This window comes from Cygnus olor, chromosome 4 (assembly GCF_009769625.2).
Source record: "Cygnus olor isolate bCygOlo1 chromosome 4, bCygOlo1.pri.v2, whole genome shotgun sequence".
Lineage (NCBI taxonomy): Eukaryota > Metazoa > Chordata > Aves > Anseriformes > Anatidae > Cygnus > Cygnus olor.
In genome coordinates this window covers 36,048,150-36,062,776 of record NC_049172.1, presented here as the reverse complement: position 1 = coordinate 36,062,776, position 14,627 = coordinate 36,048,150, and the positions used below count along the sequence as shown (strand labels likewise).

General features: G+C 36.5%; 1 long non-coding RNA gene across 2 annotated transcripts in view; it reads right to left on the bottom strand.

Moving 5' to 3' along the window:
- LOC121069000 overlaps positions 1-14,627 on the bottom strand; it is a 21,857-nt gene extending 7,230 nt beyond the window's left edge. Inside the window, exons 1-6 of one of the 2 annotated variants that reach the window (XR_005819188.1) lie at positions 14,297-14,627; positions 12,027-12,112; positions 9,175-9,321; positions 5,998-6,123; positions 4,462-4,710; positions 205-289 (exon numbers count right to left, since the gene is read on the bottom strand). This is a non-coding gene — a long non-coding RNA (uncharacterized LOC121069000). Of the gene's footprint in view, positions 1-204; positions 290-4,461; positions 4,711-5,997; positions 6,124-9,174; positions 9,322-11,363; positions 11,422-12,026; positions 12,113-14,296 lie in introns of those variants that run through there. The other variant, XR_005819189.1, reaches the window with a different exon arrangement.

Here is a 14,627-nt window from a genome sequence, read left to right as displayed (position 1 = left end):
CAATTTCCACCGCAAATCCCAATGATATCTACTGCCCACCTACAGAAATATTATTATGCACCTGCTTACCACATAATGTAAGCTTTTTATATCCTTTAAAAAACAAACAAAACACTCACTAAATTAAATAAATGAAGTGTTATATATGTTTTTCATCTTATCTGCAACTGACAAAGATCTTCCACAGCCGGCTGTTTAGCTTACCATTTGAAGTAAAACAGCCATTTCAAAAACTTTGTCTATGTAGTCTAGCACAGATATAAGATGAGGCAGTTCTTCCATTATATTTCTGTTATGTAGAACAATGTAGATTTTTATTATTATTTACTATTAAAGGAAATATATATACACATTCCTCCCTCTCCAAAAGATAAAGGCAGGATTTCAGCTTTCAGAGTTCAGACATTTATGATTTTAAATTGTTGTCAAAGCATACATTTGACACAGATGGGGCAGATTAAAGGGTTACAAGCTGTTTTTTTTTTCCTTCAGTGTGACAAACTGACTTCAGTTATTCATAGGAAATGCAAAAAGTTATTCAATACAGGTCATGGAAAAGGTCAGTATTAAATTGGGTTTAGGCAGACTGTTGTTTGGCATAAGAGATCAAACTTCACAAGTCTGTCTCAAGGAGCACCAATTTAGCAGCCCTTCTGAATACTAATCAAGAAGAATGAAGAAGCGCACACTGGAGTCAGGTCATACCTGCTGCTTTTACTAAGTAACAGATAAAGTCTCCAAAATTCAATACATGGTCTCCGTTACTTCTGTCACCTAAGCAATAGCAGCCTTTATCTTTGCCAGAAGTGTTAATAGAACCTGACACATTTTTCCTGTGTTGCGTATTATTGTTCATCTATACTAACACAATGTAAATAATCTCTCCAGTGTCACTGCAACATTATTTTAGCACAACAGCCAGCATCTTCTCTAGCAGATTCGCTACAGTTACACAACTTGGCAGTCACATAATACTCTACATTTCTATGGTATCTCTTGGGGAAATCCAACTCCGAAAAGCTTTAGGAGGTACAACTGTTGTCTCCTACAGCTGGGGTGATGGAAGCTTAGAGGAAAACACTGAAGTCCATAAGGAGTTTTAATTTTTGGCTACCTAGAGCTTTCTGGAGCTCAGTTGATTACTGAGCTTAGAACCAGTCTTACAGCAGTGCTAGGCAGCTTCTCATAACTCACTCTGCCAAGTACAGCAGAGAAAAATAGACAGGCTTTTCTGTAGAAAATAAAGCAACTCAATGATACAAGTCCCTTGTTCTAGAAATCATGTTTTACATTTTGGACCTGACCTGACCTAGATAAATGTTTTTGCAAACGTTCTATACCATCTATACCAATTCATACCATCTATACCATTCATACCAAATTCTCCTCTGAACAGGGACAGCACTGCTTAGGTGACTGAGAATTTTATATTTGCCTCGAGCCACTGCTTCCTACATACTACATATACACACATATATAAACATACAAACACATGCATACATACATATGTAAAATATATGTATGTATTTTATATAAGAACTTAAATGCTTGCTACAATGATCCAAAAGGGAGTTTCTCAATCTTATTGTATTGTTAGTGAAAAATACTAAGCAAATACTTTTATTTCCAATATATGCACGTGAAAATAAGATTAAAAAAGCATCTAATTCTTTTTTTTTTATCACCCAAATGAACATTTTCCATGTAAATATAGTACAACTCAAGAGAACTTTCCCTTAGACAGCTGTGACTAGTCAAATGTTCAATAGCATTTTCTGTGTCTTCAGAGTTCTTAGTGTCCAATTTAGATACACCTACTCTTCAAAAAATAGGAAAAAAGCCATCATCCATGGGCTATTAAAAGCACACATTCAGCCCTCAAGGATGATGCTACTTGGCACTTCATAAGTCTGAAATTTAATCCGTCTGTATTATGTGAGCCCAAAGATGACCTCAGTACCCTTCACATTTTACCTAGGAAATATTTTTAAAACATGTAACTTATTTTGGGTTTCAAAACCTAACTCAAATAAATGAATAAAATAAAAAAAAAAGGAAGCAGACCAACCTTCTTTTTGAAGCTTGCGAATTAAAAATGAAAAGCAGATCATTTACGTATTTACTACTTCTCCTTCTCTTTTAGGACAGTTAGTAAAGAAATCATTATGTTAATTACCAAAGATTTAACTAAGAAAGCAGAATGGCATCTGACCTGAATGATAAATTTTAGTGAACAATAGAGAGCTCAGTCATGAAATGCCATTAACTACTCATTTAAAATCAGTTTTCCTTCATTAAAAATAAAAGGCTCTGTCTTGTTTCACCTGCAAATCTCTCCCCCCATTTTTTTTTTTAATTTCTTTTTACCTGTGGAACTGAAACCTGTTCTTACTGTGATGTCACTTAAACACACGAGCAAAGAGCTAATATGCATTTCCGCTTGCTTGTAAAAAATCACAAGCTTTTTGCATGTCTCTCTTTAAAGCTTCTTACTGAACAACTGGACCCTTTGTTCAGCCAGACACAGACAGCATGCTCCCATGCTCCCATGTTACAGGCAAATGATACACAACTCAGTTTACTGGTTTAGGATCAAGGGTGTGCTACAAAACCTTCCGTGTTTTCGTTTGGAGAGCCCCTAGATCAACGGATACCTATTATGTCTTGAATGTTAACTTGGTGGTTTTTTTCCATCTAATTCTTGAATACTTTACTTCATTTATGTCACTGCGGTGCTATGAGAATGAGTGTAAAAATTAGTTTCGGACATATTTAAGCTTTAAACCTTTTCATCCCCCAAGTTTTATGAAACTGGCACCTCTGGAGACTCTTGAGACCTAATAATGAGTTATTTCTGTTTTTTACATAATATGACTCTATGAGGAGCTATGGATCTTCACCTGAGGCAGTCTGTGGCAGGCCTCTGCTTATGACAGCGACAACAAAATCTTAGGACCCTTTTCTATATGAAGTCTGTTCATTGTAAATAATCCCTGGGCATATGTTTCCCAAACCATACTTGATCATACATTTTGATCAGTGCCTTCCTCCTTATGCACAAATCACATCAAACTCTAGTAGAGGTGGTGGAAATGCGAATCTTTCAGATGTAAAATGGGGATAATTTTTCTACAACTGTAATTTGAGAGATGAAAAACAAGTCTGTGTACAGACTTAACACTGAAATTTTTCATGCATTTCACTGAAAAAAAGTCACTGTATCATGTGCTTTATTTTCCAGTATAAGGACATTATGCAGAACCATTTGTTTAAAAAAGTAGTAATATAGGGCCCTTCTCAGAGGGATACCCAAATACATGAAAAACCAAACAACAACCTTGAATCAGTAAAACTAGAAAACTGCTTTCCCCTCCATCGTCACACACACACAGCACATACCAGTGATCTCACCAGCTTTATGAAACTCTCATGAGACATCTTAACAGAACAGCTAGCAAGACAAAAATATTTCCATTCCCAACTCTGCTCTGGTATCTGAATTTCAGAATGGGAACAGTAATTAAAATAATGTAAAATTTGAATATCTGTATTTATCTCACCTTACCGTACATTATTTTTACTGACTGAATGGATTTTCTGAATTATGCATGACTTGCGAACCACTCCGTGTAAATACTGAAATTGCGCCAACAGAAAATCTGACAACATACCAGACCGCTTTCTTTGATGACACTTTAAATGGCTTTCCTTCTTGCTGTAAAGCTTAATGCAAGTAAAAACTTTGTCTCTCCATTTCTTTCTTTTCCTCCTCTTGTTGTTAGAGGCATCACAGTACACTTCATTAAGACTAGTTTGACCAAGGACTGTGCAAATACTGTTAAGTCACATCCTGTATCAGAACTGTGCTCAGCCTCTTTTCAGTTGGAAAGAGGCACTGTTAGGCTTTCTATTGCCTTATTCCATTGCTGAGACTAGCAATTAATTCAAGTTTTGTATATATACTTTGACTGTTAGCATACTGCACTTAAAAGAGCTTGACATATTGAGAATCAATGTGCATGTCAAATTAGCCTATAGTAACTCTACTTTTCAGCTTTACCTGATGGTTTCCAAATTATTTCATCTATAGTATTGTCACAAAACTAATACTATACCTGCGGAAACTACTGTAATCACAGGTTGTGCTGCAGTAATGTAAATCTAGTCCTTGCAAATCTACTTCAGAGTAACAAAGCTAATTCTGTACCTGTAATGAAAATAAAATCTAATCCTCAACCCCTACTGCAGCAACAAAACAGTGAAAGCCAAAATGAATGATCCATATTTACACTGTATCTTAAAAATAGTTCATGCCTGTACCATCAGTTGTTATAAGGAATAAGTGAATCCTAGACCCACAGTTTCAGATATCTAAAAAACAAAACCACAAAGAGAATATTTATCAGTAAAAGTTCTAAAGAGGAAAGTCCCAGCAAAAAAAATGTGCTTCTTTGTACTCACCATCATCTACGTCAGCCAACATTATTACTTTAGTGCTCGGGAATTCAGTGCCAACTTGGCCTCCTAGTGGCATGCTCAGAGAAATATTGAAGGTCTCATCTTCCTCATAAAGGGAGTCATCAATAATGATAATGTGACAGCTTTTCTCTGTCTCATTCTTATTAAAATTAACACTGGAATGACCTTCAGGACGTGAGATGTAGTCAGAAAAAGACAAGACAGTAGATGGTACTGTACCAGTAGCTGAACCTATGAGGAGAGAAATTAGATGACTTACAGGGAGTCATGACATTAAAGAAGCAGAAGAAAAATAGCCTTTTAAATTAAACAAATTGAAAAGAATGTTTTATGCTGGAACTGACTAACAAATATGCATTAATAACAAGTTAAACACAAGCAATTCTTCCTGTTCATTTATGGTTACATTTTTTCCAGTAGGAAAGTAACTTAGGGAATCCTTACTATCATCTGGAACCCTCATGAAACCTGTCCTGCTCCTGATTTCCTTTTCTCTCCAGTTATCCTGACTCATCTTTTCTGTAGGGCTTTACTTCAATCATGTTAGTGAAATGAGTCAAATAACTAAAAAAAACTCTCAAAAATATGCTTTGATCTAAATCATTTAGAGAACAGTCCCACCAGCAGTTCAACAGTCACAATGTAAGGCAATTTTCTGCAGGAAGAAGGAAAGAATGCAAGAACAGCTTTTTCTTTTCATTTCTACGCGCCATCCTTTCATCGACCAGAATGCATAGGAAAGTCTCTGGGACTTTAGGATGAGCTCATCCTGCAATAACAAATGTGAATTTGAACTTCACTTTTACCTCATTGTGCAATTCCTACAAGGAATAAATAAATAAATAAATTACTCCATCTTACTTATGCTGCATTTGTTTGAAATACTTGTAATGTAAGGCTAATACACAATATAAACCTAGGTCAAAAGGGCTATAAGGACAAAAAGCTTTAGCTAACTTGGTAAGATTTTCTGTGCCTCAATATACAACAAAGAAGGGGAAAATGTTGCTGAGCCCTTGTAAGTCACTGATGAATGAACAAATGACAGAATCCCTGACTCTCTGAGGATTCCTGCCGGCCACTCTGGCTGACTCTTATAGGTAAAGGTAAAATAGAAACAAAAGACATCAGAAGGTTTTTTTTTCAACCAGAAGTTTAAGTAAGTCACAGAACTAAGGATGATTTCCCATTATCCTTGCCCATGAAGCATACATAATGTTCGTATCCTCTTAACAGTCTTTTTTCCTCCTCTAAACAATCACTGCAGGGACAGGCACTTTCTCTTCTGCAAGAAAAAGCTGCAGGCAATAAAATGGTGTCTCTTCCAAAAATACACATACATGCATGCATGTGTGTGCACGCATGCACTTACATTTCAGTCTTTAAAATATTCTTTAAGCAGCGAACTAGACAAATTAAAACAACATGCGAGTTGCCTGCAAAAATCATTTGTTCCAACCACTGAAGTTACTGGAAATACCTGCTAACGGGTGGATGTTTCCCAGCTAGATAACATACCTTGGAGTGCAGAACAAATGACCATCAATTTTTGACTGACATCACCAGATCTTCTAAGAGGAATTAGCAGTCCACCTACATCTTCCTCTACTCTGTATTCCAGTTGAGGAATATATGCTGTAGATACTAAGAAGAAAAACAAGATGAGAAAAGGGGGGATACAGGCTGAACACCTGCATGACATTACATACAGAGTAAGAAGGTAGCCAGAGAAGTACTTCAATAAAGAATACAAATTCCTTGTTCAGCTAGCTGAAGCTTTAAGACAGGATGGAACAACAGAACAAAGACAGATGAGGTACTTACGGGGCTTGCAAATGATCAGTACTGCACCTAATCACAAATTTTCAGGGAACAAGAAGTGATATATACCATCACCAGGATCCACAATTTCAACTATTACTAATGCTGGAATCTCAAAGGCAGCCATAACTGGGTCAGACAAAACAATCTGGAATGTTTCAGATGCTTCATATTCATTGTCTACAAGTACCCTCACTCGCCAGGTAGCAGAAACCTGTCCTGGATTGAACTGGACCTGTTTCTGACGTTTCCCCTTGAAGTCTTTACCTTAACTGCTGTACCATCTTTGGTTCCAATACCTGAGTAAAAATTCAGAGGAATTACTCTCCACATATTTTAAAAAACTTAAAACAACGACAACAAACAATTTTTAAATGCTCATTTGGTAGTTAGTGACCTTAAAAAAATAAAAAGACAGTTACACAACACTTTTCACTAACACTGTTGTATAGCTCATTAAAAATAAATAAATTAGGGTAGGTTCCTGCTAACGTGTGCATAAGGAATTGTATTTACATTAATAATTCCATTGACTTCACCTGCTAAGCACTTGAAAACTATACAAACATCAAAAAAGTTAACACGAGGATATTTATCAAATATAACTCAAGAGAACTATTCAACAGAGCCAATTTTCCCATTTGTATAAAAATATGTGGATTGAGTTTTCCAGTTATGCCTTCAGAAAAGCTGTAACAGCCTTTTAAGACAATTATTCATGTCACTTAGGGTGTTCAAGGCTTCATTGAAAGTGTAACTTAGTCGTGTACATTTAAAAACAAACATCACACCATTATATTTACTACTTTGTGCTGAAAGTTTCTGTTACTGCTCTGTATCTGTGCTGTGCTCATACACACTTAAAAGTTTGTGAAGTTCTTTCGTCACTGTTACCTATGCACTAAATAAACCCTAAAGACTCGTCTCATCTGTTCACATCTCGCTTGGATGCTCTCTTAGCTAGATTAGCAAATAACTGGACATTTGACATGGAATTGCAGCTCAATGAGACAGAATAATGTTCTCAGGGTTTACTGTGTCCACTATGCTACGCAAATTTGCTTTTTCTCTCCCACCCCCACTTTTTCTTCCTCATTTAACTCTGAAATGCAGTAACTTGTCAGATTTCTATCATCTCTGCTGGGATATTATCCAAGCAGAATCTTTTCACTGTCCAGGTTTACAAGACTGCATGTTCTCACCTTAACAAAAATCAGAGAGGTTTGTGTCACAAAGATTCTAGAGCCAGAGATGAATCCATTTAGTTCAAAGCAGCAGATGATGATTTAACTCAAAGTAGGCTTTTCTTGCTATTCAGATCAGAAGGCTTTTGTTGTAGCATGAGTTCATAAAATAATGTTAAAGCATGAAGGTTTTGTAGAGCAAAAACATAATACTCAGAAACTGGAACATGCTTTATTGTGAACTTGCATGCAGGATGGTACAACTGATGCAAGGTTTCATTCGGCTTTTGTTACTTAATGCAGTAAAAACACTCAATGTTATGATTATTTTAAATTATTTTTTTTTAAGTGAAGCTGTACAATACTTGAAAAAACGTCATGGAAAGGACTCAGTAAAAGATTTTTTTTAATGCAAAGTGGTTTTACAAAATTTTATGCCTGCATAGCTTTATAGCTAGGCTTCTTGTTTGTTTTAATCAAAGGTGCACACATACTGGCAGAATCCAACTGTGGATGTAAAGAAGAAAAGATCTGTAACTCACCATGGGGTTTTGAAATCCATTACCACCTTTGGGTTTCAATCCAGCATTAGTTCACATATACGAGCATTTTTTTTTTATTGAGGTTCAACAGCAGCAATTATGACACACTTTATTTACCTCCTCAAGTGAGAATAATTAATCCCTCTCAAGTCAATGGCCTACATGATTGGGGGAGAATCTGATGGCTTGTGAAGAGCTTCTCAAGGCAGTGGAGTATGAAATCATTCCTAAAATAGAACTTGCAGTTTCTCTAGTATAAAACCACTTAGGCTTTAAATGTCTGATTTAATATGCAGATAATATCCTGATATATTTGTGTTGAGCAAAGCAAATATTGTGAAGTGTGGGTTTAAATTATAAAACACTTAAAACCTTAAACCTTTTTTTTTTTGTTAACTTGTTTTTAAATCAGGGAGAAAAAAACCTTTCTGCTCAGTGCTTCTCAAATTCCTTGATGCAAAGAAGATTCCTCTGATTTCTATTTTACTTTGCAGAGCTGTCACAAGTGGGTACTCTGCTATCCCATGACAGCACACTCATAACTTTTGTGCTTCACACCTGACATGTCTCTTAGCAGACAACCCTTTGAGAATATCTAGCAGCTTTCGGATTTTCTTGTCACTCAAAGGCCAGCATAACACTGCCCTTGTAAAATGTGGAGTTGTAACTCACTTCACAAGTTGATTCTGCAAGCAGAGACCAGCTACTTCAAGATATCTAGGACAAATAACTTATTTATCAACTAAAGTTAATATGAAATGTATCTTCCTGCCAAAATAAAACAATATGTCATTTTCCAGGACTGAATGAGCACAGATCAGGAGACAGAGCATCCTGATTTCTGTTGTTTCACAACTGACTTCAGGAAAAAAGCACTGGATAAATAGCAGGAAGAGCACTGGATAAACAGCAGAAGCTTATTTACTGATTTGTTCTTATTTCTACTGATATATACTCACTTAGATTTCTGGGTGGCAGCATTGGAAAATGAAACACAGAGACACATCTGAGCAATAAATATCTATACCATTGTTATTCTCATTATTTTGCATTTATTATATAAACAGAGGAACAAGCAACTGTGGAACAGCTCCTTAGCAGCTGCCTTTTCTGTTGCAAGAAATTTCAAACATTAAAAATTTACTTACTGATAAAAGAGGTTTCTCCCAGATATCCTCTGCATCTTATGGTCACTTCCAGAAATTTCTAGTTCTCATCCACGACGGAGTACTCCCTCTCCAGCAAAATCCAAGCCCAGTTCAGTCAAAATGGCTGACTCTTTAACACATCCCCCCCTGTGTAAAAGAAAAAGTGTCCTGAATATTACTTACTTACAGTTAGCAAAATGCAACTAAAATTCCCTTAGATCATAGCTTAAATACATTTATATTTACCTCAGGACAAAACCAATCTCCTTTTTCACCTGTGGATACGAGAGCAAGAGGTGCATCACATGAACCACAATGCCTCAATTCTCCCAGAACTTCCATAGGCAACTGGCACACATCTTCCACATGATGGGGGCTAGCTCAGGGGTCACAGCCTCGGCCTTAGCACACCAGCTCCCTAACTGAGCTACCTATTAGCTCTCAGAGATTACTTTTTCAAAGATTACTTCTGTCAGGAGCAGGATTAAGCTGGGAAAATAACTCTCTGGGAGGCCTTTCGTAGGTGATGTTGCAGTCTTACATTACTGACTCTCTTTAACAATGATAGCATGTGCCTATCAACATCAAACATGAGCACAAGCCAAATTCAGCATCTTTTTTTGTTGTTGTTAAAATTAATGTTAGTTAACATTAATCTTCCAGTCTATAATTATGCACTTTTGTTACAGAAGGGTCACAATCAAGATCAACCAACCAATTCAAGCACTCAATGTAACAAGCACCGGAAATGTTGGATTAAAGGATTTCATTCTCTACTAGTGCCCAGCTGGCATGTAATCAAAATCACCCCACAATTCTGATTTGCTTCAACATCGCAAATTCTTAGACTAACATCTCTACAGGAGTTGCCTCAGGCCTTTCAAATGTGTAGGGCAAAGTCCAGCATAGGATCCTCCTGCTAACTGGAAGCTATTCTAGATTATTCGTTGCATGTAATTTCAGTAAAAAATAGAGAGGTTATGGCTGTGTAACACCTGTCAGCCTGGAGTCAGTTTTAAGATGTTTTAAGCAGTTACAATTAGTAAATAATCGTGCCTTTGATGAAAAAGTACAAGGCATTCAGCAGTGTTGTGAAAACACCATTGACAAAAAATAGATTTCTGAAATCACCTTAGCTGTAAGCTGAAGTTTAAACTTATTTACCAGCTGAAATATATATATATATTAAAAAAAAATGATTTAACTGATACTATATTACTATATATAGGCTAGAAAAAGACTAGTGAAAGCATCATTCACGTGTTTCTTGGAGACTACTTCATTACAGAAAATATTCTACTTATCTTCAGAAACATCCCAGTGGATGACATTTTTGCTGCCAACAGAATATGCTTTTCAGTGCGATCATTATATTTCTGCTCGATATCTTTACTGAGCCTTTATCTCTTGACAGACTCCGTATTTATTTTTTTTGTAGTTTAAAATAAGACCAAACACAGTGGTTAATGTGGTGCTCCAAATTAACAAAGATTCATCAGCTTAGAAACAAACGACTGGAAACAAAGGGAAACTCTGACTTCAGGCTAGATTAAAAAACAACACACACACAAAAAAACTTAAATTCAAGAATAAATTAATGATCAACCAGCAAATTTCCTATCAGTCTACAACTGCAGTCAAAAGCTCAAGCGTGAAGTTACTGACAAACTGCCGTATGGCCCTTTACAGAGCTAAAACCCACACGTAATGGGACCACCCATACACTTGTTTCCAGTCACAAGCACTGACATCTCTGAGGTCAGAGTTTGCACTGGAAAGCCCTCCCATGTACATACAAAACATACAGCTTCCTCTTCCACACACATGAAGCACACTTAAATGCGTAGGTAAACACACTATGGTATGTGGTTGTTTGGCAAAGACGTTCATCATTCCTCAGATATTCTCTACTTATTTTCTCCTGGAAATGTCTGTCAGGACAGGCAGGTTTTTGAGAGGGCCAGTCTGCAATATAACCATCTCCAGACTATTGAGCCATGACATAACATTGTTGAAAAAAAAAAAAAACACAAAACCTAACAACAAAGTAAAAAGCCCCCTACACCATTATCGTTAATGTGCAGCACACACACACACACAAAACCCCTGCATACTGTAGGGAAACAAACACATATTGCAGATGTTCAACTATAGCATTAGCAATCTCGGCACGGCGTGTATCACAGAACCTGATGACTGACTGCTGGAGCTGATGATACAGAGCAGCTGCCATGAATCCTCAGAAGAAGAGCTCAGAAACTGATACTATGCACAATACCGAGGCTCAACACTTGTTTACCATTACAACTTCTTCACCCCTTCCTTATATCAGAATTAAGGCAAGGCCAGAGTAGGAAGCAGTTAGATTTAAGTAATGTATTTTCCATAGTTTTTAATAAATAATAAAGTGTAATCTAAGGAATCTATGTTGAGGATTTAGTACGACTTCTACTTTAAAAATAACAGGAGATTTTTATTCTGTAAACTATGTTACAAATATATACTTAAATCTCTGTATTTTCTTATTTAAACACAAACTCGTTAGATTATTTGCACATGCATCAAAATGCATAAAATTTTTTGGCCTCCCAGTTTTGCAATTTTTAGGAAGAATATATTTGCAGGGTCAACTGCCAGAAAATTTATACATTTGTGTTAAATATTTTATATTTGCATTTTTCAGAGAAACAGAGAACACTGAAAATGGCAACAAAACATATCTTGCAAACTGGCCAGTATGAAGCATTCAAATCAGATGGTTGCCAGCTCTACAGCTGTAATAAACAGAGGTACTCCATCAAGGTATTATAATTAATAAGGCCCATAACTCTTTCACTACACAGCCCACCAACCTTTTCCTTCCTGAAGAGGGAAGCCTTCAAGGGACGTCTCATACAATCAGCTTCATCAATCTAACAAAGCCAGCACTGTTTTCCTCCTGTCAGAAGGAACGTCATAAAAATCTCCTGACTTTCATAAAAGAGAACATTCCATGTTCAGTGCTTTCCTAAAAATACTATCCTTGGTTTTATTAACCCTATGCTAGTATTGATGTCATGCCAAGTATTATTAGATTTGGGGGAAAAGACTAGATGAATACAGGGAGGTAAAAGCTGGTCATGTGCTTGGCACATGGGGCCTGCATGCTATGAAACATCAATTTTGTTGGTGTAGCCCTCACAGAGGGACCAAAAATATATTCAGCAGTTTTAAATTAGTAAAGAATAGTACATTAATAAGCCAAATGGCAGAACACTTTCTTTCTTTTTGCTCTGGTGAAAAGTACATCTGACCACCATCTCAGACCTTGTTTTAGCTTGGGTGGTTGGCAGGGTTTCTATCAATTCCATCAAGTGAAATTATGTCTCTTTACAACAGCTGCTCTGTGGATGCATGCATATTTGCACTTGATTTTGACTTGCAGATAACTAAGATTTACTGAAAGGGATCAGAAAGGGAGAAAACAGTTCAGATAAATAAACAGTGAAGGAAATAAACGGAATGAGAAGTTTGAGAAGTACAGAAGGAAGAAAGAACAAAAACCATCAGCTCAGAAAAAGTACATATATATAAGGATGAAAAGGAAATAGTTCCAAAAGTTGGAAAACTTACAAAGGGAGATGAGAGGGAACAGAAAACTTAAATTCATTTGTAACTTTAGCTAAAGCATTAAGGTGCAGCAAAGTCACAAATGAGCAGCTCTCCTCCCATTGTACAAAAATCTTCACAAATTCTTGGGCAAGGGAAAGATGGTGGGTCAGAAAACAGAGTTTGTTGGCAGTTTGTCTTTGTGTCTTTACCTGGAACAAAATGAACCTCACACTACGGCTCAAGCAGTCATTTTTTCAGAGACGTACTTTCCAAGAAACTAAAAAACAAAGCAAAACATAACGCTGTCCCCTGCCCCAGATAGCACCTTTCCCTGTATTTACACAGATGTACAGGTTTAAATGTTTTTTGGTGGTGGTGGAGGTGGTTGGTTTTTACTCTTGCATACCACAATATCAGGCTGTGTTGTAATGAGTGAGTATTCTCAGGCTGCTATCTGCGATGACCAAACATTCTGGCTCAGAAGGAGCAAGTGGCAGTGCTGAGCGGACCAGCTAAACAGCTGCCATTAATCCCTGATCTTGTTTCATCTTCCTGCTTTGCTGGCATGCACATTAAGATCTAACAAGCTACCTGGACAAGCAGCAGGCATACATGCTATTAGGTTTAGGAAAACTTTGTTTTGACAGAAATAACCAACTAACTAACTAAATAGCCTACAATAACCACAGACTGAAAATTCATAAATGGACTTAGATGTTCCTAAAAATACACTTTTAATTCTAGAAATAGTTTCTATAAAATTAACAGTAATTACAAACTGCAAAATGAAGATGTTTTAAAAAATGACTAGTTCTTTGTCTTCACTTTTGACACAATAAGTAGATTTTTTCCTCCTGAATGTCTCAATAGTTGAAATAACAGCATAGGCTATCAACCTCTCAACCACTTTTTTCAGGAATAAGTCATCATCCTTGGCCTGTTCCAAGCCCTCTCATTCTTCATTTTAATAGCCATTTTGTATCTCAGCAAAAGAAAAATCTGGAGAAATGCTGGATTACTGGTGGAATTACTTTCTAAATAAATGAGTCACTCTGGTGTCCTAAACACCTTAAGTCTGATTATAACATAAATTCCATTTTAAGAACATGCCAGCATTTGAAAAAACCTTAGAGTTGACTTGGCAGAACAAACAAGTAAAAAGAGAGTCAGCAAGCTATAAAATTACTTTTTTTTTTTTTTTTTTAATATCTACATGCAGAATACATGTCAAAAGTGGTTGCTGAACAGTACTGCACTTTTTCTTTAAGTGTCTATAAGTAAAAATAGGGGAAAAATGTAGGTTTTGGAAAAGAGGACTAACCTCCAAACGAGTAAAAATTAGCTGACAAAAAAATGCACCTGATCATTTTCAGTGCTCAAATCTCAGATAGTGGCACTGCCTCTTAGTAAAGCCTTTCACATGGCCTTTAAATCAGTATTTAATAGGTCTTTCACAATTCATGCCTAATTTCACTTATTGTCAGGAAATTTTGAGACCTTAATCAAACTGCATAAAGCTGCTTATACTCACAATTTTTTTTCTTGTTTGATGTCGTTAGAGAGGGCATTAAAGGAATAAGCATGTTGTTGTTCACATTTCACTGGAGCCAACTCCATTACTGCAGCTTGTGGTGGAGGGCTGGCGAACACAGGTTGAATTACCTTGCCTTCCGTTTTTAAATCCAACCCAATTACGAGGATTTCATCTTTTCATCCTTCTGAATTCCAAGAGACCTGGAAGTTGACAGAAAAAAATGTCATTTGAGAATGATAAGTCAGTGCCTACAGTGAAACATTAATCGAGCTTGTGCAGCAGGAGACCAAAAGTCATACCCTTTCTCTGCCTTTGCTTGCCCACCCTT